At 42.9% G+C, this 26,349-nt stretch overlaps 1 protein-coding gene across 1 annotated transcript in view; it reads left to right on the forward strand.

Annotated features, from left to right (window-relative positions):
- LOC138638365 (type-1 angiotensin II receptor A-like) overlaps positions 1–26,349 on the forward strand; it is a 149,448-nt gene that overhangs the window by 116,146 nt on the left and 6,953 nt on the right. The gene's annotated exons all lie outside the window — the stretch shown is intronic.

Below are 26,349 nucleotides of genomic sequence, written 5' to 3' on the forward strand. Positions count from 1 at the left end.
GTAAAGAAATTATGTGTCAGAACAAAATCCAAGGCTTTAACCAAAAAGTTGCACAAATCCTGATCCAACCCACAGAACTTTTAAGAATTTACTGAACCGTCGCATGCAGATTTGGTGTAACAAAATATTTTTAGAGAGTTATATTTCTAAGAATCTAATCCCGAGAGGTCTGCGGGTACAGATCTTTCCCTCTTTTCACGTTAACGATATAGCGTGGAGAACCCGTTGGGAGGCAGCTTGCCACACATGTTCCCTAACGTTTATGGCCATTCTTGTTGACATCAATGCTAAATCTATCAATGATTTGGGTTTGGAAATAGATGTGATTTATAAAAAGCTCCAGAGGGAGTGCACACAAGAGGAGTTCGATAATTTCAAGAAAGAGATTGATACTTCCTGTGATGAATGGGAGAAAGATATATCTGCAAATAAGAATAATAAATTTCAACGGGACCTTCAAGATAAGAATGAGAATAAAGTTTATAGATGGACACATTCCGCTATGCAAGATATAGGAGGAGTTGCATCTGAAGCAGCGAGCGCATCCAGTGCCAGTACGTCTATGTCCTCCAGTATTACGGGTGAACAGAACTATGTACGATATAATCAAAGACGAAGGGATGACCGCTCCCGGAGATATAACACTAGGAAGAGGGCTAATGCCAACTTGGATGATGGTGATGAGGAACCACAGAGAAACCTTATGAAGGTAATTAATATCTCGGATATTGTCTTATCTAAAGCCCAGGTGGCGGTTCTGAGGAAGGGTTTATCCTTTTCCCCGTCTTCTGCCCCCGACCATTTTTCTATCTTGAAGGATTTGCAATTGTTTGCACGTAAAATGTTCTTTAGGAGATTATATTGTCAACAATCTTCTGTAACTTTATCTCCTATAGAAGCAGAAGCGGAAGTACTCCAGATTTTAGAGGAGCTTGCTGAGGAGGCGGTTACTTCTAAACAGTACCCGAAGTATTTGCTTCCCAAGTCTAAGAACTTCCCACAGATTGGTACTGTGCCTGCTATTGATTTATTCGTTCAACTGGTTATGAAGGACATCGAGGCTATCCCGGAAACCATCAAGAGGGACAACCTTAATCATGATGAGAGACAAGCCCTAAAAGAATTGAAAGGACTAAAGGAGGTAATCATCAAACCATCTGATAAAGGTGGCAATGTAGTGGTATGGTGTAAACTGGCCTACGAAAAAGAGATGATGAGGCAGTTGAAAGATCCTGTATGCTATAAAAAATTAACATTCAACCCTTTGTCGAAATTTAGAAGCAAATTATCTAACCTTCTTCAGGAGACAGTATCAGGAGGTGTCTTGACATCTAAACAGAGGGATGGCTTGTGGAATGAGGACCCTATGGTAGCAAGCATATATCTCCTACCCAAAATCCACAAGGATCCGATTACACCCCCAGGTAGGCCGATTGTGTCTGGGGTTAATAGTTTATGTGACCCAATCTCTAAACTAATCGACTTTTACTTGAAACCATTGGTTGAGGTGTTGCTGTCTTTCCTTAAGGACACTACTGATGTCCTGAGGAAATTGGACGGCTTACATTTGGATAAAGACATGTTTTTGGTCACCTGTGATGTCGAATTGCTATATACCTCAATTCGACACCAGGATGGCCTACATGCAACATCATTCTTCTTTGCCAATAGTGGGTTGGATCAGGATTTGTGCAACTTTTTGGTTAAAGCCTTGGATTTTGTTCTCACACATAATTTCTTTACGTTTAAGGATTCGTTCTTTCTTCAATTGCAAGGTACCGCGATGGGGGCGTCTTGTGCGCCCTCTTACGCAAATTTGTTTTTGAGTTTATGGGAAAGGGAAATGTTTCAGACCAACTCACACCCCTTGAGTCACAAAGTGGTCTCATGGTGGCGATACATCGATGATGTACTCATGATATGGCAAGGGACACAGGAAGAGCTGGAGGCATTCATCGATGTATTGAATTCTAACGTTAAAAACATCAAACTTACATACAAACATGAGACCAGGAAAATTGACTTCTTAGATATCTCGATTATAGTTGGGAGTGATGGGATGGTTTATACAGACTTATTCTGGAAGGAAACGTCTGTTAATTCCCTCTTGCATTCGTCTTCGCAGCACCCACGTCATCTAATTAGAAACATCCCGACGGGACAATTTCTACGTGCCAGAAGAATTTGCTCCAGTGATGAACTTTTCGAGAAACAAGCCCAAGACTTATGTTCACGGTTTAAAAATCGTGGCTATGGGAAGAGAGATATCTGCCACTCCTATCAAAGGGCATACTATAGCCAGAGGAACTCCTTACTGTCAAAACAAAAGCAAGCCAACAATCATGATGAGGTAAGGTGTGTGTTGGATTTTCACTCTAGGAGTGATGATGTGAGGAGGGCCATTGACAAGTATTGGCCGGTGCTTATGACAGACAAACTTCTTGCCAAATGTATGGGACCAATTCCCCTTATCACTTTCAGACGGTCTTCAAACCTTAAAGACCAGTTGGTGCACAGTTACCACAAAGGTCCTGGCCCTAATTTTATTTTTGGTGTTCGGGGTCCCAAATGGGGCTGCACCAACTGTGGGAAGTGCGTAGCATGCTCTAACATCGACACGGCCGTTGACTTCCTCAATTCGAAAGGTGACAGGGTGTATCGGATTACCCACACCATTACGTGTACAACTAAAGCTGTGGTGTACTACGCGACGTGCCCATGTGGCCTTATTTATGTCGGAATGACTACACGTGAGCTTCGGAGAAGGGTTCGCGAACACGTCTTGGATATAAAGGGGGCGTTGACCGTGGATGACCCTCTCAGATTAAAACCCATCCCAAGGCATTTTAAGGCCCTACATGGGTGTGATCCCAACGGTTTGCGCATTAAAGGTATTGATCGGATCTTTTTGGGTCAGAGGGGTGGCAATTGGAAGAAGATGTTGGCCCAGAGGGAAACTAGGTGGATTTACAAACTGGATGCCATCACACCTCTGGGCCTTAATGATCACAACAGTTATGCCCCTTTCCTGCCTGTTTAGTCCTATGGGATTGGGTTTCGATATGTTTATGGTTTTGTTCTCGGACATTGTGTTTGATCGATTTCTCTTGTCTGTTCTTTTTTGGATTTGTTTTTTTTGCTGGTTTTAATTAATTGTTGTTCTTGTGTTTATTTTAGGACTTTGATATCGGTGTTGGATATGGACGCTGGGAGTTGCAATACATTTATGGATCTACCATCTCTTCACACTGGTTGTTGTTCTTGATAGGGATGTTATTTGTCTCTGTATGTGTTGTGTGTTGGTGCCCATGTACTTACTATGCAACCTTAATTGCACTTTGCACTTTAGGTAGTATCCCACTGCTGGTTCTGTGGGGTATTATTATTATAATAGGTTTTTCACTTATTGTATTATGTTCTTATCGTGTTTTTGTTCATACAATTTTGTATGTGTTGTTATATGTTGTTAATTATTTTTCCTTACAGCTCTTTTCGGGTCACTACGCACTTTATAGTTCACAGTTTATGCACCTTACTTATTTTTGTAACACACTCCAGTATATACATTTACTTTTTTATTCTTTACTGGTTGGTGTGACATGTGTATTGTATCTTTTTCCCATATCATCTATGGGCTGCTTTCAGTTACTTCTGCGCCTGTGCGGAGTTTCTGTGTCGATATAGCGTTGTGTTTGGTACCATAGTTACCCACTACAGCGTTCCGGATGTTGCGTTGGTGGCCAGTCGTTGCGTGCCATTGCAGCGGTATATTTTTTCCATTGTATTTACCTGTTGCGACGCACCGGATGTTACGTCGGCGGCGCGCTAATGTGTGTCAGTCTTGTGCTGTGTTACGTTACCATGGCCATCCGATGCCGCGCACCGGAAGTTGCGTGGGGCTATACATTACTATGGTTACAGCAGCAACGGCGTGAGAAGGTTATATGTGTCTCACAGGAATCGGAAGAGATCTTCAGTCCGTATGTTTTTATTTCTATCTTTTCCGGTGTTTAATGTCTTTGTTTGAGCATTAGCGGTTGTTTTTACCGCATAGGTTTTGTTTATCCTGCCTCACTGGGTAATATGGACTCCATTGCGCATGCGGACACAGGAGTAGTGCATTATCCATTTTACCTAATCACCCCTCTCATTGGTCCTTAGTGTGATATATACCGTTACTGGCCAGTTCCCAACCACCCCTGGACGAAGCATTTCAGTGCGAAACGCGCGTCGGGTGTGGTGGGACACGAGGAGCTCTCCGTAGGTGACTATCAGTTATTACTATTATTATTACACTTGTATGATATTGTTGTTTATTTATTGGGCTGCAAGTTAGTACATGGTCACCTAGCACAACTATGTGCTTACGGTCTGTTACATGATTGTATTTCTGTTACTATATTTGTATGGAGTTTGCTTCCTTGTGTAACCCACCTTGTGCCTGTGTTGTGGTTACTTATCTGGTATATATTTTTTAATTATGTCTTTAATAAAGTATATATTGATTTTATTCGTGGTTTGAAGGATGACTTTTTTGGTGGATTATTTAATTAAAGGGTTAAATGGCGGAAAAAATTGGCGTGAGAGGGCGCCTCACCGCGAATGAAGGTAACTACAGGTCATTGACCTAGTTTCCATTCATTCGCTGGGGTTTACAGCCACGGGCAGCGCTGCATTAGCAGAGCTCCTGGCTGTAAAAAAAATTAATGTATTTTATTAAATATATTGTAAGCTAATTAACGTTTTACGCAATTTCTACCTTCATTGAGGGGTTCTAATAGTCGTTTATTGAAGGTATACCACAATATTGTCTGAGTCTGACAAATAAATACATTTTAGATGAAAAAAAACTTGCAATCACTCTGTTTGGAGGCATGCAGAGGTACATTAATAGTCCTAGTGAAAGCATTCTTTCCAGTTTTTGAAAACTCCTCCATAAGTCTGGGAGGTCTCCCCTATTCCCTGGTGCCTCCCAGGCATTCCAAAAGGCAAATATCCATTAAAAAGAGCTCTTATAAAAGAACTCTTATGCTGAAAAGTAGTACAGAGCAGCAGTATAGTAGTACACATGAGCCCTAAAACTGAGCATTGATACAAAGGGATGCCCATCTTATATATAATGAGTACAGGAGAGTGGCTAATGAGGATTAGGAGTTTCTTCCTTTCTGAATCCAACCAAATTTTTGCCCTAAATATCCCTGTCTTATGTGACGTATTCCTGCCTCTCTTGGGAACTCATGTGTCTGTGTTTGATTCCTAATCATCCAGACCTACATCTACTAAGTAAATTAGAGCACTTATGTATATTTGGTGTTGATGCACAGGATTGCATTCTGTGCCCATCCCTCAGTGCTTATTTGTAGGCTCTGAGCTGTCAGGGAGAACACTTGGATTGCAGAGGGGTAAGGATTAAGAAAGAAAAAAATGGCACAGAACATCAGAAGATCATACTGCCTGTATATTAAATGGGTTTATCTGGGACATTGTTTTTTTTAGCTATTGGGTAAAGATCTTAACAGCAGGTAGTTGCTAACTACCTCCCTGTTCTGCCGTGCGATGACCTGTTCCTTCTCAGAGGGGTCACAGACTGCTTTTGCTGGTTGCAGAACACTGCCTTCTCTTCCGCCCTGCCCTGCCAACTGCAGGAAACCAGCTGTCAGTATGACATCTGCAATGACACCCCATTGGCAAAGCAGGCCCAAAAAGAAAGAGCTGCTCTGTTTGTGTGAGATCAAATTGCCACCTCAAGTTCCGTAGTGCAGGACAGGCAGATAACCCATTTAGTAGGTTACATACATCGCCATTACCATTTCCCTCAGTTGATTGTATATATATGGGGCCAACTCCATGTTAGTATTATAGACTACTGTGGGATCACAGCTTCCTGTGATTTTGCCATGTATATTCTAGGATATTCTTACATTCTTTAATAATTCACACCTATCATTCTTAGGGTACCGTCACACTATACCATTTCGATCGCTACGACGGTATGATTCGTGACATTCCAGCGATATCGTTACGATATCGCTGTGTCTGACACGCAGCAGCGATCAGGGATCCTGCTGAGAATCATACGTCGTAGCAGATCGTTTAGAACTTTCTTTCATCGCTGGATCTCCCGCTGTCATCGCTAGATCGGTGTGTGTGACACCGATCTAGTGATGCGATCCAGCGATGCATTCGCTTGTAACCAGGGTAAACATCGGGTTACTAAGCGCAGGGCCGTGCTTAGTAACCTGATGTTTACCCTGGTTACAAGCGTAAAACTAAAAAAAAACAAACAGCACATACTTACATTCTGGTGTCCGTCAGGTCCCTTGCCATCTGCTTCCCGCACTGTGACTGCCGGCCGTAAAGTGAAAGCAGAGCACAGCGGCTGTGCTTTCACTTTCATTTTACGGCCGGCAGTCAGTGAGTGCGGGAAGCAGACGGCAAGGGACCTGACGGACACCAGAATGTTAGTATGTGCTGTTTGGTTTTTTTTTAGTTTTACGCTTGTAACCAGGGTAAACATCGGGTTACTAAGCGCGGTCCTGCGCTTAGTTACCCGATGTTTACCCTGGTTACCCAGGGACCTCGGCATCGTTGGTCGCTGGAGAGCTGTCTGTGTGACAGCTCCCCAGCGACCACACTACGATTTACCTACGATCACGGCCAGGTCATATCGCTGGTCGTGATCGTAGGTAAATCGTATAGTGTGACGGTACCCTTAACCGCTTTCCGCAAATGGACATAACTATACCTCTAGATTGCAGGTGATTTCCCGTAATCAAGCATATACAGTGAGTACAGAAAGTATTCAGACCCCCTTTTAATTTTTCACTCGTTATTTCATTGCAGCTATTTGGTAAACTCAAAAAAGTTCATTTTTTTTCTCATTAACCCCTTCATGACCCAGCCTATTTTGACCTTAAAGACCTTGCCGTTTTTTGCAATTCTGACCAGTGTCCCTTTATGAGGTAATAACTCAGGAACGCTTCAACGGATCCTAGCGGTTCTGAGATTGTTTTTTCGTGACATATTGGGCTTCATGTTAGTGGCAAATTTAGGTCAATAAATTCTGCGTTTATTTGTGATAAAAACGGAAATTTAGCGAAAATTTTGAAAATTTCGCAATTTTCACATTTTGAATTTTTATTCTGTTAAACCAGAGAGATATGTGACACAAAATAGTTAATAAATAAGATTTCCCACATGTTTACTTTACATCAGCACAATTTTGGAAACAAAATTTTTTTTTGTTAGGAAGTTATAAGGGTTAAAATTTGACCAGCGATTTGTCATTTTTACAACGAAATTTACAAAACCATTTTTTTTAGGGACCACCTCACATTTGAAGTCAGTTTGAGGGATCTATATGGCTGAAAATACCCAAAAGTGACACCATTCTAAAAACTGCACCCCTCAAGGTACTCAAAACCACATTCAAGAAGTTTATTAACCCTTCAGGTGCTTCACAGCAGCAGAAGCAACATGGAAGGAAAAAATGAACATTTAACTTTTTAGTCACAAAAATTATCTTTTAGCAACAATTTTTTTATTTTTCCAATGGTAAAAGGAGAAACTGAACCACGAAAGTTGTTGTCCAATTTGTCCTGAGTACGCTGATACCTCATATGTGGGGGTAAACCACTGTTTGGGCGCACGGCAGGGCTTGGAAGGGAAGGAGCGCCATTTGACTTTTTGAATCAAAAATTGGCTCCACTCTTTAGCGGACACCATGTCACGTTTGGAGAGCACCCGTGTGCCTAAAAATTGGAGCTCCCCCACAAATGACCCCATTTTGGAAACTAGACGCCCCAAGGAACTTATCTAGATGCATAGTGAGCACTTTGAACCCCCAGGTGCTTCACAAATTGATCCGTAAAAATGAAAAAGTACTTTTTTTTCACAAAAAAATTCTTTTAGCCTCAATTTTTTCATTTTCACATGGGCAACAGGATAAAATGGATCCTAAAATGTGTTGGGCAATTTCTCCTGAGTACACCAATACCTCACATGTGGGGGTAAACCACTGTTTGGGAACATGGTAAGGCTCGGAAGGGAAGGAGCGCCATTTGACTTTTTGAATGAAAAATTATTTCCATCGTTAGCGGACACCATGTCGCGTTTGGATAGCTCCTGTGTGCCTAAACATTGGCGCTCCCCCACAAGTGACCCCATTTTGGAAACTAGACCCCCCAAGGAACTTATTTAGATGCCTAATGAGCACTTTAAACCCTCAGGTGCTTCACAAATTGATCTGTAAAAATGTAAAAGTACTTTTTTTTCACAAAAAAATTCTTTTCGCCTCAATTTTTTCATTTTCACATGGGCAGTAGGATAAAATGGATCATAAAATTTGTTGGGCAATTTCTCCCGAGTACGCCGATACCTCATATGTGGGGGTAAACCACTGTTTGGGCACTCGGCAGGGCTCGGAAGGGAAGGCGCGCCATTTGACTTTTTGAATGGAAAATCAGCTCCAATTGTTAGCGGACACCATGTCGCGTTTGGAGAGCCCCTGTGTGCCTAAACATTGGAGCTCCCCCACAAGTGACCCCATTTTGGAAACTAGACCCCCCAAGGAACTTATCTAGATGCATATTGAGCACTTTAAACCCCCAGGTGCTTCACAGAAGTTTATAACGCAGAGCCATGAAAATAAAAAATAATTTTTCTTTCCTCAAAAATGATTTTTTAGCCTGGAATTTCCTATTTTGCCAAGGATAATAGGAGAAATTGGACCCCAAATATTGTTGTCCAGTTTGTCCTGAGTACGATGATACCCCATATGTGGGGGTAAACCACTGTTTGGGCACATGCCGAGGCTCGGAAGTGAAGTAGTGACGTTTTGAAATGCAGACTTTGATGGAATGCTCTGTGGGCGTCACGTTGCGTTTGCAGAGCCCCTGATGTGGCTTAACAGTAGAAACCCCCCCCGATTTTGGAAACTAGACCCCGAAAGGAACTTATCTAGATGTGTGGTGAGCACTTTGAACCCCCAAGTGCTTCATAGAAGTTTATAATGCAGAGCCGTGAAAATAATAAATAAGTTTTCTTTCCTCAAAAATAATTATTTAGCCCAGAATTTTTTAATTTTCCCAAGGGTAACAGGAGAAATTTGACCCCTATATTTGTTGTCCAGTTTCTCCGGAGTACGGTGATACCCCATATGTGGGGGTAAACCACTGTTTGTGCACACATTGGGGCTCGGAAGTGAAGTAGTGACGTTTTGAAATGCAGACTTTGATGGAATGCTCTGCGGGCGTCACGTTGCGTTTGCAGAGCCCCTGATGTGCCTAAACAGTAGAAACCCCCCACAAGTGACCCCATTTTGGAAAATAGACCCCGAAAGGAACTTATCTAGATGTGTGGTGAGCACTTTGAACCCCCAAGTGCTTCATAGAAGTTTATAATGCAGAACCGTGAAAATAATAAATACGTTTTCTTTCCTCAAAAATAATTATTTAGCCCAGAATTTTTTATTTTCCCAAGGGTAACAGGAGAAATTGGACCCCAAAAGTTGTTGTCCAGTTTCTCCTGAGTACGCTGATACCCCATGTGTGGGGGTAAACCACTGTTTGGGCACACGTCGGGGCTCAGAAGGGAAGTAGTGACTTTTGAAATGCAGACTTTGATGGAATGGTCTGCGGGCGTCACATTGCGATTGCAGAGCCCCTGGTGTGCCTAAACAGTAGAAACCCCCCACAAGTGACCACATTTTAGAAACTAGACCCCCCAAGGAACTTATCTAGATATGTGGTGAGCACTTTGAACCCCCAAGTGCTTCACAGACGTTTCCAACGCAGAGCCGTGAAAATAAAAAATCATTTTTCTTTCCTCAAAAATGATGTTTTAGCAAGCATTTTTTTAGATTCACAAGGGTAACAGGAGAAATTGGACCCCATTAATTGATGCGCAGTTTATCCTGAGTACACTGATACCCCATATGTGGGGGTAAACCACTGTTTGGGCACATGTCGGGGCTCGGAAGTGAGGGAGCACCATTTGACTTTTTGAATACGAGATTGGCTGGAATCAATGGTGGCGCCATGTTGCGTTTGGAGACCCCTGATGTGGCTAAACAGTGGTAACCTCTCAATTCTACCTCCAACACTAACCCCAACACACCCCTAACCCTAATCCCAACTGTAGCCATAACCCTAATCACAACCCTAACCACAACCCTAATTCCAACCCTAACCCCAAGGCTATGTGCCCACGTTGCAGATTCGTGTGAGATATTTCCGCACCATTTTTGAAAAATCCGCGGGTAAAAGGCCCTGCGTTTTACCTGCGGATTTTCCGCGGATTTCCAGTGTTTTTGTGCGGATTTCACCTGCGGATTCCTATTGAGGAACAGGTGTAAAACGCCGCGGAATCCGCACAAAGAATTGACATGCTGCGGAAAATACAACGCAGCGTTTCCGCGCGGTATTTTCTGCACCATGGGCACAGCGGATTTGGTTTTCCATATGTTTACATGGTACTGTAAACCTGATGGAATACTGCTGCGAATCCGCAGCGGCCAATCCGCAGCCAAATCCACACCGTGTGCACATAGCCTAATTCTAAAGGTATGTGCACACTGCGGAAAACGCTGCAGATCCGCAGCAGTTTCCCATGAGTTTACAGTTCAATGTAGACCTATGGGAAACAAAAATCGCTGTACACATGCTGTGGAAAAACTGCATGGAAACGCAGCGGTTTACATTCCGCAGCATGTCACTTCTTTGTGCGGATTCCGCAGCGGTTTTACAACTGCTCAAATAGAAAATCGCAATTGTAAAACCGCAGTGAAATGCGCAGAAAAAAACGCGGTAAATCCGCCATAAATCCGCAGCGGTTTAGCACTGCGGATTTATCAAATCCGCAGCAGAAAAATCCGCAGAGGACCAGAATGTGTGCACATACCGAAACCCTAACCCTAGCCCTAACCCTAGCCCTAACCCTACCCCTAGCCCTAACCCTAACCCTACCCCTAACCCTACCCCTAACCCTAGCCCTAACCCTAGCCCTAACCCTACCCCTAACCCTACCCCTAACCCTAACCCTAACCCTAGCCCTAACCCTACCCCTAACCCTACCCCTAACCCTAACCCTACCCCTAACCCTATTCTAACATTAGTGGAAAAAAAAAATTTCTTTATTTTTTTATTGTCCCTACCTATGGGGGTGACAAAGGGGGGGGGTCATTTATTATTTTTTTTATTTTGATCACTGAGATATAATCTATCTCAGTGATCAAAATGCACTTTGGAACGAATCTGCCGGCCGGCAGATTCGGCGGGCGCACTGCGCATGCGCCCGCCATTTTGGAAGATGGTGGCGCCCAGGGAGAAGACGGACGGGACCCCGGCAGGATCGGTAAGTATGATGGGGTGAGGGGGCAACACGGGGGGGGGGATCGGAGCACGGGGGGGGAATCGGAGCGTGGCAGGCGTGGAACGGAGCACGGGGGGCGTGGAACGGAGCACGGGGGGGCTGGAACGGAGCACGGGGGGTGGAACGGAGCACGGGGGGGTGGATCGGAATGCAGGGGGGGTGATTGGAGCACGGGGGGGTGATTGGAGCACTGGGGAGCGGACAAGAGCACGGGGGGGAGCGGAGCACTGGATGGAGGGGAGCCGGAGCAGTGTACCGGCCAGATCGGGGGGCTGGGGGGGCGATCGGTGGGGTGGGGTGGGGGCACATTAGTATTTCCAGCCATGGCCGATGATATTGCAGTATTGGATTATAATATTTCACCCGTTATAATAGGTGAAATATTACAAATCGCTCTGATTGGCAGTTTCACTTTCAACAGCCAATCAGAGCGATCGTAGCCACGAGGGGGTGAAGCCACCCCCCTGGGCTAAACTACCACTCCCCCTGTCCCTGCAGATCGGGTGAAATGGGAGTTAACCCTTTCACCCGATCTGCAGGGACGCGATCTTTCCATGACGCCACACAGGCGTCATGGGTCGGATTGGCACCGACTTTCATGACGCCTACGTGGCGTCAAAGGTCGGGAAGGGGTTAATATACACTCTGCACCCCATCTTGACTGAAAAAAAAAAGAAATCTAGAAATTTTTGCATATTTATTAAAAAAGAAAACTGAAATATCACATGGTCATAAGTGTTCAGACCCTTTGCTCAGACAAATCCCAGAAAAAAAGAAGAAAGTATCCAACATAACAAAATATCACATGTATAAATTTTATTGAGTAACAATTAAAAACATAATTGTACAACACAATTAAAAATCATGGATAACATGATTGAAACAAAAATAATAAAAAAAATATTAATAAAAACCTGATGGTAATAAGGTGAGGGAGCAAAGTGCAAAGCTCGGTCAGCACAAGTTTGAACTTGTTAAAGATCATCCACATTAATAACCAAGGTAGCAATGGTAATGCTGCCTATAATATAAACATTAAATATAAGAGTGTATATATATATTATTATTATTTATTGTTATAGCGCCATTTGTTCCATGGCTCTTTACATGTGAGGAGGGGTATACGTAATAAAAACAAGTACAATAATCTTGAACAATACAAGTCATAACTTGTACAGGAGGAGAGAGGACCCTGCCCGGGAAGGCTCACAATCTACAAGGGATGGGTGAGGATACAGTAGGCGAGGGTAGAGCTGGTCATGCAGCGGTTTGGTCGATCGGTGGTTACTGCAGGTTGGAGGCTTGCCGGAAGAGGTAGGTCTTCAGGTTCTTTTTGAAGGTTTCGATGGTAGGCGAGAGTCTGATGTGTTGTGGTAGAGGGTTCCAGAGTAGGGGTGATACGCGAGAGAAATCTTGTATACGATTGTGGGAAGAGGAGATAAGAGGGGAGTAGAGAAGGAGATCTTGTGAGGATCGGAAGTTGCATGTAGGTAAGTACCGGGAGACGAGGTTGCAGATGTATGGAGGAGACAGGTTGTGGATGGCTTTGTATGTCATGGTTAGGGTTTTGTAGTAGAGTCTCTGGGCAATGGGGAGCCAGTGAAGGGATTGACAGAGGGGAGAGGCCGGGGAATAGCGGCGGGACAGGTGGATTAGTCGGGCAGCAGAGTTTAGAATAGATTGGAGGGGTGCAAGAGTGTTAGAGGGAAGGCAATAGAGCAGGAGATTGCAGTAGTCAAGGCGAGAGATGATGAGGGCATGGACTAGGGTTTTTGCAGATTCTTGGTTGAGGAATGTACAGATTCATGAAATATTTTTAAGTTGAAGTCGGCAGGAAGTGGAAAGGGCTTGGATATGTGGTTTGAAGGAGAGGTCAGCGTCAAGGATTACCCCGAGGCAGCGAGCTTGTGGGACCGGGGAGAGTGGGCAGCCATTTACTGTAATGGATAGGTTTGTTGGGGGGGTCGCGTGAGATGGGGGAAAGATGATGAGTTCTGTTTTGTCCATGTTAAGTTTGAGAAATCTAGCGGAGAAGAAGGATGAAATAGTGGACAGACATTGAAGGATTCTGGTTAGTAGGGAGGTGATATCTGGTCCAGAGATGTAGATCTGTGTGTCATCAGCATAGAGGTGAAAGCCATAAGATTCTATGAGCTGTCCCAGGCCAAAGGTGTAAATGGAGAAGAGTAGGGGCCCAAGGACTGAACCTTGAGGGACTCCGACAGATAGGGGGAGAGGTGAGGAGGTGGTGTGTGAGTGGGAGATGCTGAATGTCCGGTCTGTTAGGTATGATGAGATCCAGGATAGGGCCAAGTCTGTGATGCCAAGGGATGAAAGGGTCTGTAATAATAGGGAATGGTCCACTGTGTCAAAGGCAGCCGACAGGTCGAGGAGGAGAAGGACAGAGTAGTGTCGCTTGCTCTTGGCGGTTAAGAGGTCATTGGTGACCTTAGTTAGGGCAGTTTCAGTGGAGTGGTGTGACTGGAAGCCAGATTGTAGGCGGTCAAAGAGGGAGCAAGAAGAGAGATGGGAGGACAGTTCAAGGTAGACGTGTTGTTCCAGTAGTTTGGAGGCATAGGGGCGAAGAGATATTGGGCGATAGCTAGATACAGAGGATGGGTCAAGAGAGGGCTTTTTGAGGATAGGTGTGATGGAGGCATGTTTAAAGCTTGAGAGGAAAACACCAGTTGTTAGTGATAGGTTGAAGAGATGGGTTAGGGTTGGGATGAAGACTGTGGTGAGGTTTGGGATGAGGTGGGATGGGAGCGGGTCAAGTGCACAGGTGGTGAGATGCAATCTTGAGAGTAGAGTGGAGAGTTGATCTTCTGTAATGGTGGAGAAGTTGGTTTTGGAGGTGGAGGGCTGGGAAGTCGGGAGCAAGGGCTCTGGGGGTTGTTGACCAAAACTGTCTCTGATGCTATCAATCTTCTGCTTTAAAAATGAGGTAAAGTCTTCAGTGGAGATAAGTGGGGAGGGGGGAGGTGCTGGGGGACGGAGGAGAGAATTGAAGGTGTTGAATAACTGTTTAGGGTTGTGAGACAGGGAGGATATGAGAGATGAGAAGTAGGTTTGTTTAGCTGTGGCGAGTGTGGTCTTGAAAGTAGTGAGGGACTGTTTGAATTCTATGAAGTGTTCGTTGGAGTGGGATCTTTCCCATCTACGCTCAGCAGCCCTGGAAGCTCGCCTCAGTTCTTTGGTCAGGCTGGTGTGACAGGGCTGCGAGCTTTGGTATGTGTTAGTGGGGCAGCAGATTGCAAAGTTACAGCTATTGTGGTGTTATATAGAGCGGTAGCATCATCCGCATTGTATAAGGAACTTATATCTGTGAGAGGGAGGACGGATTCAGAGAATGAATGTAGGTCAAGATGTTTAAGATTTCTGCGAGGGTGTGAAAGTTTGTGGGGTGGGGATTGTAGACATGGAGTGGAGAGAGATGAGAATGTGAGAAGGTTGTGGTCAGAGAGTGGAAGAGGTGAGTTAGAGAGGTTAGATAGGGAGCAGAGGCGGGTGAAGGTGAGGTCCAATGTGTGACCATCTTTGTGAGTGGCTGCAGAAGACCATTGAGTGAGGCCGAAGGAGGAAGTGAGAGATAGAAGTTTAGTGGCAGCTAAAAAACAAATAATTATATTTGTTTATACAAGTTATCAATACAAATTGTGAACAATGAAAACTAGAAGTAAAAGTGCATAGTGCATAGTGCATCATATCATATTGTATAATTGAATGTAGGCAAAAATGACCAAACGAAAATGGGATGAAAAAAAATCAATGCATAATGAAACACTGACCAAGACAGCGCACACCACCCCCTCACTGCGCTCCAACGTGCATTTCGCTACCGCTTTGTCAGGGAGTGAGGAGGACGAGATATGCCGGGTTTATGTTTCGCCATATCAGCTATAATAACTAACAATCAGGAGTGCCACATTACATGGAGCCGCACTCACCACGAGCCCGCCACGCTCCAGCAATCAGAAGTTGGAAGCACATCATGGAGTGCGACGTGAGTCACAGTCAGCGACGCATCTCCATGACAACCAAAGACGGAGCGAAGCGAGAGCATGCGCAGAGCGGCACACTGCATCCCCGCAGCCATCTTAGGCTACGTTCACATTAGCGTTCCGCTAATGTGCGTCGCTGTTGCGTCAGCGACGCAGCGGCGACGCAGCGGCGACGCGCCCCTATGTTTAACATGGGGGACGCGTGCGTTTTTTTTTTTGCGTTTTCCGACACATGTGTCGTTTCCGACGCTAGCGTCGGATGCAAGAAAATGCAATAAGTTGCATTTTTCGTGCGTCCGATTTTCGTCAAAAAACGACGCACGCGTCGCAAAACGCAGCGTTTTTGCGTGCGTTTGCGTGCGTTTTTTTGTGTGTCGTGCGTTGCGTCGCCGACGCAGCGGCGCGCAACACTAATGTGAACGTAGCCTTAGTAAGGGGAAAGAAATGCCCATACTGCATACTTAAGAAAAAGGGGAGTTATGTATACCAATGTGCAATGTGTAGACCAAAAAGTGAGAAGTTTGCTAATAATGTTCAATGTATGGTAATAAAGGAAAAAGGGGGGAATAATGTGAAAAGGTGACAAGGGATAAAATGAAAATAAATAATGAGTGTGTGCAAGGGAAAAAATATTAATAAAAAAAGAAAATAGAAAAAAAATATAATAATATACAGTGGGGCAAAAAAGTATTTAGTCAGTCAGCAATAGTGCAAGTTCCACCACTTAAAAAGATGAGAGGAGTCTGTAATTTACATCATAGGTAGACCTCAACTATGGGAGACAAACTGAGAAATAAAAATCCAGAAAATCATATTGTCTGTTTTTTTAACAATTTATTTGCATATTATGGTGGAAAATAAGTATTTGGTCAGAAACAAACAATCAAGATTTCTGGCTCTCACAGACCTGTAACTTCTTCTTTAAGAGTCTCCTCTTTCCTCCACTCATTACCTGTAGTAATGGCACCTGTTTAAACTTGTCATCAGTATAAAAAGACACCTGTGCACACCCTCAAACAGTCTGACTCCAAACTCCACTATGGTGAAGACCAAAGAGCTGTCAAGGGACACCAGAAACAAAATTGTAGCCCTGCACCAGGCTGGGAAGACTGAATCTGCAATAGCCAACCAGCTTGGAGTGAAGAAATCAACAGTGGGAGCAATAATTAGAAAATGGAAGACATACAAGACCACTGATAATCTCCCTCGATCTGGGGCTCCACGCAAAATCCCACCCCGTGGGGTTAGAATGATCACAAGAACGGTGAGCAAAAATCCCAGAACCACGCAGGGGGACCTAGTGAATGAACTGCAGAGAGCTGGGACCAATGTAACAAGGCCTACCATAAGTAACACACTACGCCACCATGGACTCAGATCCTGCAGTGCCAGACGTGTCCCAATGCTTAAGCCAGTACAAGTTTGCTAGAGAGCATTTGGATGATCCAGAGGAGTTTTGGGAGAATGTCCTATGGTCTGATGAAACCAAACTGGAACTGTTTGGTAGAAACACAACTTGTCGTGTTTGGAGGAAAAAGAATCCTGAGTTGCATCCATCAATCACCATACCTACTGTAAAGCATGGTGGTGGAAACATCATGCTTTGGGGCTGTTTTTCTGCAAAGGGGCCAGGACGACTGATCCGGGTACATGAAAAATGAATGGGGCCATGTATCGTGAGATTTTGAGTGCAAACCTCCTTCCATCAGCAAGGACATTGAAGATGAAACGTGGCTGGGTCTTTCAACATGACAATGATCCAAAGCACACTGCCAAGGCAACGTAGGAGTGGCTTCGTAAGAAGTGTTTCAAGGTCCTGGAGTGGCCTAGCCAGTCTCCAGATCTCAACCCTATAGAAAACCTTTGGAGGGAGTTGAAAGTCCGTGTTGCCAAGCAAAAAGCCAAAAACATCACTGCTCTAGAGGAGATCTGCATGGAGGAATGGGCCAACATACCAACAACAGTGTGTGGCAACCTTGTGAAGACTTACAGAAAACGTTTGACCTCTGTCATTGCCAACAAAGGATATATTACAAAGTATTGAGATGAAATTTTGTTTCTGACCAAATACTTATTTTCCACCATAATATGCAAATAAAATGTTAAAAAAACAGACAATGTGATTTTCTGGAATTTTTTTTCTCAGTTTGTCTCCCATAGTTGAGGTCTACCTATGATGTAAATTACAGACGCCTCTCATCTTTTTAAGTGGTGGAACTTGCACTATTGCTGACTGACTAAATACTTTTTTGCCCCACTGTATGTGAAGATTGAGGGATTAGAGTGAGGTAAATTATATAATGATTGAGGTGCTAAATGTGGAAAAATGATGAAAGATAAAAAATGAGTGAGAAGATGGCAGAATGAAGATCAAAAAAATAAAAAAATATTAATAAAAAATAATAAAAAATAAAAACAAAAATAAATAAATAGCATAAATAAATGAAAAAATAATAAATATGAATAATAAAATACCCTCACACATAATTTAAAGATGGCAATGGCACATACATTAATCTCATCCAGAACAAGTCTATTAGAAACCAAAATATTAGACAATAAAAAAAGAAAAAAGAGAGAATTGGGGGAACAGAACACCTTTATATTAAATATTTTACAAAAAACTGGAGAAACCCCATTGTTCATTCAAACCGCCGGGGGTCAAACTCGCCGATCATTCTCTCTGACTCACAGTAAATGGAATTGGTTATTGTGAAATTTACGAAAATGTCTGGTCAGAGGTTTAAGCTTCAATATCGCTTCCTTGTCATCAATGCTGATCTTTTCTGCTGCTTTTATATCTTTGATATGCTCCAATGTAAGAACACGTTGTTAGCGTGTCGTCATCCCAACATATGCTAAATTGCATGTACAAGCGGCTAGAAAAATGACCATAGAGGTCCGACAATTAATGAAATGTAGAATCTTATATTCACGTTCTTGTGCAGAGTCTTGAAAAATGTCTGTCCTAATCATGCACTTGCAAGCTTTGCAGATACCGCAACTGAAGGAACCCCATTTTGTACCCTCAGACCCCAAAATAAGTTGAGATGTAGGAGATACATAATGGCTGTGTACCAAAAAATCATGTTATGTTTTACCACGTTTAGCAACAATGGACGGCTGCCTTGGTAAAAGCCTTGACATAGAAGTGTCCTGCAATAAAATAGGCCAAAATTTGAAGATGATGTTAGACATTTCCCACCATCTAGAGTGGTAATTGGTAATAAAACACACTTGCCCATCTACCTGTTTATTCTTGTTTTTCCAAATCAATAAAGATGGTCGTTCCATTCTTTTGGCCCTGGAATAAGCTCTCTGTATGTCGTCCATTTGATATGAACGTTGCAAGAATGTAGATATAAGGTCACCTGCTTGTTTGTCAAAAGCATCATCCTGGTCACAAATGCGTCTTATTCGCAAAAACTGGCCTGTGGGTATAGCTCGGATAACATGAGCTGAGTGTGCAGACTTGGCATGGAGTGATGCATTAACACTGGTCTTCTTGCGGAAAACATCAGTATGTAGTTGTCCAAGGTCATCAATAGAGATCTTTATATCCAGAAAGTCGATAGAGTCTTGCTGTATGGTATGGGTAAGTTTGATGTTCCTGGTATTCGTATTAAGACAAAAGAAGATACTCCTCAAGGTCATTCCGTGAACTCTGCCAAATAAATAGAATATCATCAATGAATCTCATATATGAAATCACCGATCCTGATGAAATGAAGTCCACATTTTGGATGTAATCATGCTCCCATAAGCCGAAAAATAAGTTGGTGTAAGAACAGGCAAAAGCCGCACAGATTGCCTCGCCCGTCTTCTGAAGAAAAGAACGAAACTTGAAAGTAAAATAATTGTGGGACAAGGCAAACTCTAATAATTCCAACAAGAACTCAACCAATGAATCATCTAGGTTCTGATTGGATAGGTATTGTTTAACTGCAAAAAATCCATCATCATGAGAGATTGAAGTATAAAGCGACTCCACATCGCAAGTAACTATATACATATCAGCACTGATATGTATCCCATACAATCTCTGCAATGCCTCCGTGGTTTCTCTGATAAACTATGGCAGTTCCGCAACAAGAGGTTTTAAATAATAATCCAAGAATTTGGAAATAGGTTCTATTAGGCTACCATTGCCAGAGATGATGGGACGTCCTGGTCGATCTATTATGTTCTTATGAACCTTCGGAAGTAAATAAAAGGTAGGTATAGATGGAGACGCGATTCTTAATCCTTCCCAAATACCTTTAGAAATTATACCCATTATCCAAGATGGCAAATATTTCATTTTGAAAAGTCAAAGTGGGATCATGAGATAATCGTTGATAGCATATGGGATCATTCAACTGTTTAAAAGCTTCCCTTTCATATTGTATTATTGGCCATATTACAACGATGACCTTGGTCAACTACATACTGATGTTTCCCGCAAGAAGACCAGTGTTAGTGCATTACTCCATGCCAAGTCTGCACACTCAGCTCATGTTATCCAAGCTATACCCACAGGCCAGTTTTTGTGAATACGACGCATTTGTGACCAGGATGATGCTTTTGAGAAACAAGCAGATGACCTCATATCTACATTCTTGCAATGTGGATATCAAATGGACAACATACAGAGAGCTTATTCCAGGGCCAAAAGAATGGAACAACCATCTTGATTGATTTGGAAAAATAAGAATAAACAAGTAGATGGTCAAGTGTGTTTTATTACCAATTACCACTCTAGATGTCGGGAAATGTCTAGCATCATATCCAAATTCTGGCCTATTTTATTGCAGGACCCTTCTTTTTCATGGCTTTTACCAAGGCAGCTGTCCATTGTTGCTAAACCTGGTAAAACATTACATGATTTTTTGATACACAGTCATTATGTACAGTGGGGCAAAAAAGTATTTAGTCAGTCAGCAATAGTGCAAGTTCCACCACTTAAAAAGATGAGAGGCGTCTGTAATTTACATCATAGGTAGACCTCAACTATGGGAGACAAACTGAGAAAAAAAAATCCAGAAAATCACATTGTCTGTTTTTTTATCATTTTTTTGCATATTATGGTGGAAAATAAGTATTTGGTCAGAAACAAACAATCAAGATTTCTGGCTCTCACAGACCTGTAACTTCTTCTTTAAGAGTCTCCTCTTTCCTCCACTCATTACCTGTAGTAATGGCACCTGTTTAAATTTGTTATCAGTATAAAAAGACACCTGTGCACACCCTCAAACAGTGTGACTCCAAACTCCACTATGGTGAAGACCAAAGAGCTGTCAAAGGACACCAGAAACAAAATTGTAGCCCTGCACCAGGCTGGGAAGACTGAATCTGCAATAGCCAACCAGCTTGGAGTGAAGAAATCAACAGTGGGAGCAATAATTAGAAAATGGAAGACATACAAGACCACTGATAATCTCCCTCGATCTGGGGCTCCACGCAAAATCCCACCCCGTGGGGTCAGAATGATCACAAGAACGGTGAGCAAAAATCCCAGAACCACGCGGGGGGACCTAGTGAATGAACTGCAGAGAGCTGGGACCAATGTATCAAGGCCTACCATAAGTAACACACTACGCCACCATGGACTCAGATCCTGCAGTGCCAGACGTGTCCCACTGCTTAAGCCAGTACATGTCTGGGCCCGTCTGAAGTTTGCTAGAGAGCATTTGGATGATCCAGAGGAGTTTTGGGAGAATGTCCTATGGTCTGATGAAACCAAACTGGAACTGTTTGGTAGAAACACAACTTGTCGTGTTTGGAGGAAAAAGAATACTGAGTTGCATCCATCAAACACCATACCTACTGTAAAGCATGGTGGTGGAAACGTCATGCTTTGGGGCTGTTTCTCTGCAAAGGGGCCAGGACGACTGATCCGGGTACATGAAAGAATGAATGGGGCCATGTATCGTGAGATTTTGAGTGCAAACCTCCTTCCATCAGCAAGGGCATTGAAGATGAAACGTGGCTGGGTCTTTCAATATGACAATGATCCAAAGCACACCGCCAGGGCAACGAAGGAGTGGCTTCGTAAGAAGCATTTCAAGGTCCTGTAGTGGCCTAGCCAGTCTCCAGATCTCAACCCTATAGAAAACCTTTGGAGGAAGTTGAAAGTCCGTGTTGCCAAGCAAAAAGCCAAAAACATCACTGCTCTAGAGGAGATCTGCATGGAGGAATGGGCCAACATACCAACAACAGTGTGTGGCAACTTTGTGAAGACTTACAGAAAACGTTTGACCTCTGTCATTGCCAACAAAGGATATATTACAAAGTATTGAGATGAAATTTTGTTTCTGACCAAATACTTATTTTCCACCATAATATGCAAATAAAATGTTAAAAAAACAGACAATGTGATTTTCTGGATTTTTTTTCTCAGTTTGTCTCCCATAGTTGAGGTCTACCTATGATGTAAATTACAGACGTCTCTCATCTTTTTAAGTGGTGGAACTTGCACTATTGCTGACTGACTAAATACTTTTTTGCCCCACTGTACCTGCTACATCTCAACTTATTTTGTGGTCTTAGGGTCTAAAATGGGGCTCCTTCAGTTGTGGTATCTACAAAGCTTGCAAATACACGATTAGGACAAACATTTTTCGGTGGACACCGCGTAGCTGCACTCAGTCCATTGCGCGTTTCCCTACAAGTTGCTGGACTGTGACATCCTGTAGTGTCTTTTCTTCAACACCATTCAGCTGATGCAAGCAAAACTCTTATTGGGGCCCTTTATACGGTTTACACCACCTCAGTTATATACTTAGTACACTGATGAAGGTCCACGTGGACCGAAACTTTTGTAACTATTGTATGTACATTAAATATTCCCCTTTGCATCACATTTCTGGAGTGTGCCAATTATAAATTATTTCAAACATTTTTCAAGACTCTGCACAAGAACGTGAATATAAGATTCTATGTTTCATTAATTGTCGGACCTCTATGGTCATTTTTCTAGCCTCTTGTCCATGCAATTTAGCATATGTTGGGATGACGACACGTGAACAACGTGTTTGTACATTGGAGCATATCAAAGATATAAAAGCAGCAGAAAAGATCAGCATTGATGACAAGGATGCGATATTGAAGCCTTGCGCAGGCGTGTACTACGGAGGACACAGCATGAACTTCAACCGAATATTGCGGCCAGCATGCAGCCAGTGGATAAGGAAAGGGTGAATCAAACACCCGAAAACTCCGCCCATATGACCACAAACCTGTCCCGCCAAATTCAGGTGACAGGTTCCCTTGAAGCAGAACTGTGAGAAGCTGGACTAAACTTTTCTCTGCTATGGTTCCCCGACAGCTCTTTAAAGTATATTTTTCTCTGAAACGCACAAGTGTTCCAGAGAAAAATATATAAGGCTCTGATTCATTCTGCCCATGGTTTGGACAGCATGAATCAGATGACAGGTTTCCTTTAAGTACTTTTAGTTCTTTCTGCCTACCAAAGTGTGTAATAAAAAGTGATGAAAAAGTCACACGTATCACAAATTGTCATCAATAGTGTTGAGCGATACCGTCCGATACTTGAAAGTATCGGTATCGGATAGTATCGGCCGATACCCGAAAAATATCGGATATCGCCGATACCGATATCCGATACCAATACAAGTCAATGGGACATCAAGTATCGGAATGTATCCTCATGGATCCCAGGGTCTGAAGGAGAGGAAACTCTCCTTCAGGCCCTGGGATCCATATTAAAGTGTAAAATAAAGAATTAAAATAAAAAATATTGTTATATTCACCTCTCCGGCGGCCCCTGGACATCAGCGGGAGGATCCGGCGTCCGGCACGGCTTCTTTCTTCAAAATGCGCGCCTTCAGGACCTGTGGAATGACGTCCCGGCTTCTGATTGCTCGCGTGCCGCCCATGTGACCGCCACGCGACCAATCAGAAGCCGCGACGTCATTCCTCAGGTCCTAGAAGGCGCTCATTCTAGGACTTTAGCTGAGGAATGACGTCGCGGCTTCTGATTGGTCGCGTGGCGGTCACATGGGCGGCACGCGACCAATCAGAAGCCGGGACGTCATTCCACAGGTCCTGAAGGCGCGCATTTTGAAGAAAGAAGCCGTGCCGGACGCCGGATCCTCCCGCTGATGTCCAGGGGCCGCCGGAGAGGTGAATATAACAATATTTTTTATTTTAATTCTTTATTTTACACTTCCGATACCGATACCCGATATCACAAAAATATCGGATCTCGGTATCGGAATTCCGATACCGCAAGTATCGGCCGATACCCGATACTTGCGGTATCGGAATGCTCAACACTAGTCATCAATAAAAACTATATCTCATGCCACAAAAACGAAGTCCTCATATAGCTTTGCTGATGGAAAATTGTGAAACTAGAGGCTCTGAGGACATGGCAACCAAAAAACAAATAATTTTTAGAGTGTATTAATTGTACAAAAGTAATAAACCCTACATAAAACTATGCAAATGTATTATTACCATACTCATACTAATCCACAGTTTTAATTTAAAGCTGTTATCCAGGTTTGGTACAAAGTCTGCAGTCATATGACCGCAAATATGCAATATGCTACATTTCAAAATCATAATGAAAAAAAAAGTAACAGAATTGTTGTTTTGTTCATATTTCTTCCTATAAAGAGTTAATAAAAGATAGTCCTGAAAAAAATAAGCACCTATATGACTGATTACGTCACAAAAAAATATAAAAGATCTGACTCCTGGAACGTGACAAATAGAAAATTGGAAAAAAAAAGATCTGCAAAAAAGGTCCAAATGTTCTGTGATGCCAAGGGGTTTATACATGTATTATTTTCATTTGTCTGATTATTTGTAAAAGTTAGAGATTTACTTGCAGACTGTAGACTGCAGAAAGCTCCTAGTTCCCAGCTCTCATCTCAAATTATGGGATTTGTAAGAACATTAATCAAGTAGGCTGTAACCAAGGAGCCCTCAATTCCCATGTGTTTTCTAGCCTTTAATTGGAATGAAAGGTGAACTTTCAGACATAATTGAATTTCCTGCATTTCCTCTTCTCCTATGTGTGACACTGATCGCTGGAGCAAAGCTGTTTTATAGGTGGATTTCAAGTAGTATGTCATCCTAATTATAGCCCAGGGGCTTTTTAAGAGGTAATGTCATTTGTGTGCGATCTACAAGGCCAATCACAAGGCCTTAATGTGTTAATATATAAATAGAGAGATGGCTATTAGGGACAGGATCCATTTCAAATCATTAATATTTGCATGTTTTTTTTTACTAAGATTTGGATGATAAATTGTTTATTTTGGGGTTTTGAATATCCAAACTCCAATCACTTTGAAAATGCAAGATCCTGAATTGTGCAGTGCACTAAATCAGGCTGCAGATTTAGAAAAGTGTCTAAACAAATAATAGCTGAAAGTTGGGTGATCAAATGAATGAACAGGACAACGTATTCCTGTGTACATCTCAGTACTTTGCCATTGCGCTTAAGCTACTTTTGTCACGCACAGTCTAGGAAAGACTAAGTGCTACACGAAGGGATGAGGGGGAGACCAACACTAGAGAAGGGGGGAGTGGAGACCCCTAGGTAGATCTAAAGTCACCCTGTTTGCCTTAAACGTCCCTATATAGGTTCTGCACCTATCGTCGAGCTGGAACCTAATTCCTGCCTGACCCTGGTGATAAGCCCTGCTTAGGGAATGATGGAGTAAGCACTAGTTGATCCCCCTACCACTAAAGAGGGCTGGGATAGACGAACAAGGGGAACACTTAGCTTGAGTAGACTCAGAGGTGTAACACAGATGTCCTCCAGCAACACCAAAAAAGAATATAGCTGACTGCTATAGCTCCAAGCCTCAACAATGGGAAATGGAAATATCACCAGCAACACCCAGTAGCAGGCTGGGAGTCTATAAACACCCAGGTCCAGGTGTGTCAATTAGAACCAGAGAAAGGTTGCCACTTGGTCAAAGAGTCAGAAGGGTTAAGAACATATCTGCAAAGCCAAATGCAGAGACCTTCTGCAGCTAGATGCAGCATGCCCGTGACAACTTTAAGGGCTTGTGCAGACAACCATTTTTTCAGTCTGAGTGTGATGCGACAAAACATAGGATCGCACTCGGACCAATGTTAATTTATGAAGCCGTGCACATGTCTGAGTGAGTCTGTCCGAGGAAAAAAAAATAGCATGCTTGATTTGCATCCAATATTCGAATTGCACTCAGCCATGCAAGTCAATGAGTCTGTGGAAAAAATCTGACTGTGCTCGGATGACTTGGACTGACAAAATGGAGAAGATGACAGCTTTTTTTTCCCATCCTCTCTTCATCCGAGATGTTTGGCTCACACTGTGATCATACTCTAATCAGATATTGATTGGAATGTGATTAGCATGATAGACCCAATTCTCTCAGAAGAGAGAAAATATGGTGGTGTGACCCTAACCTAAAAATAACATATGAAGCTCTTTTTTTCTAGTCTCATAAATTTTTGACCCAACACTTTGAAAGAGTTGTCCAATATGGACCACCCTTTCTTCTGGGACAGGTTTATGTACCAAGATGTTGACTGTTATCACTGGAGAAAGCAGGAAAATCCAAATTTCCTATGCAACTTCACTGCAGAGGAGACAAAGCATTACAATAAATGTATTGGCCTGGCTATGAAATGCAAGAGCTAGTCGGGTCCTGGTACAAACTCGGTTAAAGCAGCTCTGCAATGTGTGGAATCCCTCTATTGCATCAATATGCCTTAACCAGCTGTATGGATAAGTTTTGTCGTAACCAAATTAAAGAAGTAAGATATACCAAAACTAGGATGTAACCTACAATATTTGATATTACCAGACACTGTGGTCTAACTTTTGATGTGTAAGCTGTATTTTTTCCTAAATTACCCATATCATACATTACATTGAACGCAACAGGTAATTCTCTAATCACAATTTACTCTCCGTTATCAATTCTCTGCAAATTTACTGATTTATTAAAAAGCTCTCCCATCTTCTCTCTTC

Source organism: Ranitomeya imitator, chromosome 5, assembly GCF_032444005.1.
Source record: "Ranitomeya imitator isolate aRanImi1 chromosome 5, aRanImi1.pri, whole genome shotgun sequence".
Taxonomy (NCBI): Eukaryota; Metazoa; Chordata; class Amphibia; order Anura; family Dendrobatidae; genus Ranitomeya; species Ranitomeya imitator.